This window comes from Schistocerca cancellata, chromosome 4 (genome assembly GCF_023864275.1).
Source record: "Schistocerca cancellata isolate TAMUIC-IGC-003103 chromosome 4, iqSchCanc2.1, whole genome shotgun sequence".
In the NCBI taxonomy this organism is placed as follows: Eukaryota; Metazoa; Arthropoda; class Insecta; order Orthoptera; family Acrididae; genus Schistocerca; species Schistocerca cancellata.
The window spans coordinates 927,751,211-927,754,982 of record NC_064629.1 but is presented as its reverse complement, the minus strand read 5'-3'; positions in this window follow the sequence as shown (position 1 = coordinate 927,754,982).

Genomic DNA, 3,772 nt, shown 5'->3' with positions numbered 1-3,772 from the left:
TAAAAGTGTAATTACAGTAAAAGTTGTTATTACTATCATAGATTTTATATTTTCTCACAATTTACATTTTTTTCTGTTGATCTTGCCACATTCCCCATTATTTCAATAAGTTGTTTCTTGCCTTTTAATTTTCGGATGTACAACATTTTCCACGTTTTGTGCTTTTGAACCACTGCCACATGTTTCAACATCGATTTTTGTGTAAAATACATCGTGTTCATGCACACAAACAACCTGTAAAATAATGCATAACGTAAAACTATACATTTTGTTTCAGAATGTAAATCATTTTGGGTTATATGAGAAATATAGATGGTATTTTAAGGGCACTTTCAAAATGTGTCCGCAATGTTTCATCATCTGACTACTCTAAACTGAAGTAAGTAATAAAAAACAGCATTTGAATTAGTTTCTCCTCTTAAAGGAAAATCATGTAATGCAGAAAACAATATGGATAAAACAATTTATATCAGCTTTGTGCAGTTAGTTTGCGATAATTTTGCAAGATTTTTGCTGAGGAATTCTTATGCACCCTTAGTTATGTTTGCCAATACATTAACAAAATGACTTCACTTTTCAACTGTATCTCTCTGTCATTCGAAATATATATGCATTTTTGCAGATTCGTGAAAATTTTTGAAATCGTTGAATGGGCAGCTTATTAACGCTCCATGACGTCTGCATGTTTCATACATGGCTGGAAAGGTACATACAACTTACAAAGCGCACTTTTAACTGCTTTAGAATAAACCAAGCATGGCTATACCGACACCAGTCGAATTGACATGTGTCTTTATGTCATCTATGTCATTCCTGAAATATTAATTTTTGTCAGGTTGCATCGATTCGATAAAATCTCATGCTATATAAATAGTAAATCCCCCGTTTCTCAATCCAATTTCCGACATCGGAAATTCTAAGCAGGAGACTACTATCGTTTTCATCAAATCACTTGAAACCAGTAAATGTACTGGCTAGTTCAATATTTCCTCCACGAGATTACTGCAATTTTTAAGCGAGCTATATGAGTTTGACTTGTCCTTTTCTTGTGCTATTATATCGCAAACAGCATAATTTTCATTTTCGGTTTTCACTCATTTATAAACAACAAACAATTTACGAATATCGGTAGTTTTTTCACTCTATTCACTATACTTTTGCATCTCACAATATATAAAATTCTAAGTAGACCACATTCATGTACCACTGCTTACAACTTATTCCTGACTGCTGGAACATTGAGAGGTAACTTCGTTCACTGCTGACAACATTCTCAAACCTTACCTATCAGTTGAGTTTCATGACAGCGAATTGCAGAAACGCCAACATTCATGTTCAGTGGTCATGCCGTGCAAATGAACACCACTTCAGCAAACGAAAAGAAGTATGGCACAATATTCTACTTTAAATTAGCTCCTGATAGTTGTTACCCATTATTTGAATTTTTTAGAGTGTGTTTTGTCATGCAACTGTTTTGTTACACCAACAGTCTTTTAAGGTTCCTGTAGATGTGCATACTTAATGATGTGGGAAGAGGGAGGATGACTTTTTCATCCCATAGGAAGGCAACATTGCCAAAACATAACTCTCACCATGGATATCCTTCCTAATAGGACCATGCATACATGTGGTAGTTTCATCACCCAGTTGTTTGGTAGCTTAATTTGATTTCATTATATCTTATTAGTAACATAAGTTGACTGAGATGAAATCTTTCTTTTCTTATGAGCTACACATTATTCACAAGTACTACCATCCCAGTATACTATGAAAGTCAAATTGGTCTCATTGTCAGGGAATGAGTGTAGGGCGCATATGCAGGATTCCTGTATCACGATTCTAGGCAAGGTCCTGGTGGAAGTGGTCTGTTATTGCCATCCTCCATCCTGTTATAAAGTGTCAAGAATGAATCTGTGTTGTGTGGGTACCTGATGAGTTCTTGAGAGTGTGGTGTTGGATTTGAGTTGTTTTGGGGGAAGGGAAGGGAGAGGTTGAAACCTAATTCTGGTACATAGTGTAATCCTCTCAAATAGCACCAAGGCCACCGCAGACTATAATATCCCCATCCAATGGATGGATCATCATCAACAGTGTCACATGCCCTCACTTCATGTGGCAATAGAGAAAAGTTTGGAATTCAGTCCAGGTCATTAACACAAATTTTATGCCGCCATCTCTCCACCCCTTGATGGCCAAATACTGGGAGTGAAAATTTTCCACTACTATGATTCGAGGTGGCGTATCTCAAGTTGAGTGCCACCACAGAGGCGTTATATAAATGTAAATTTAATTTTTCAAGTATGATGTCACTCTTGGTCCACTTCTGTAGCTGATTGGTCACTCCATTTGGCTCTAACAAAGTTGGAGGACTAGAACAATGTGCACTCAAACCTCATGATAGCAGTTGAGGATCTACTTGATTGAGAAATAGCGGTACCATGGTCTGTAAAGTCTGTAAAACGCTTGGGAGAGTGGTGACTGCATGCTCCTTCATACTACTTTTGCATGACACCAGATGCCAGAGGATGACACTGTGGATGGTCGACACTGCTCGATCTCTAGAGTTTAGTTTCTAGATGTCATTTTTAAGATTTTACTTAATTTTTGTACATATTTGTTTTTAATGTCCAATTAAGACACAACAGTGCAATCTTTTAATGTTACCAGGAACAAGTAATGCACGTATCTCTAGTTAAAAGGCTACAACACTGCTCAAGAATGTATTTGCACATGTTAAAAATAAATTCATGGTTTGTCTGCTTACTGTCATCGTCATATCACTTACAGTTGTGAACTTGTACCAGGTATGTGTACTGATAGAAAACTATCTATATTTTACCGAACATAATGTCAGTTTGTGAAATACCGATATCTGTGTGTCAATTTCTTAATTTCGTTTTTAAAACTTAAAGAAAATATCGAAGTACTTGCGCCAGTCGCTTTAGCAAATATCGAAAAAAAATTTCTACAGGCACATGTTGTGTGACAACAGATTTTCCCTTACCTTCAAGACCCTCTGCATGCTGACTCTCATACATTGCAATACCACTAAAACCATTATACAAAAATTTTCATAGATATTCAAAGAATCAGATTTCTTAAGGAAGAATACAGAGATTTTTTTAATTGGTCAACCTCTTCGTAATTTCAGTTACCACCTCTTACAAAATTTTTCGTTGCTATAGCTCATTTTATAACTTACTTTTCATATTATGTGTGACATAATTTTACATCATTTTAGAGATACTTTTAGGTCATTTCAGGGATAATTTTCCAGGTATTTTACGTCATAAAAATGATCCCTGTGATTACAGCATCGTTTTCATATTCAATAACTAAATGAATTCTCACTAGGGGCAATTACTCTCACTGCCCCCCATCCCCCCACCTTCCTGCACGCGTCCATGGTCGAAATTTATTGACGTTGACGTTAGTGGCGAGCGACGGACGGCGGGGAGGGACGAGAACTGTGTCGCTGTCCGTTGTCCAACATTGGAAGTGAACTTATTTTGCCAACGTCACTCATTTAATAGTAGTGAATTTTGTGCTTTTGTTTCTGCTTGGTCTTTATTTTGCTATTCTGATTTGTTCTCTCGACAAAATATAAATGTTCTGTGACGACTTGGGTATTTTTTCTATTGAATGTTCTTCCGCAAGAGAGGCCAGATACCTGAAAGCGAAAATGATCTAGGTTTTCCAATACTTCTACAGAGGAAAACCCAGATACCGTGTATGAATAAGAATGCAAATTTAATGAAGTAATTTTCATTAA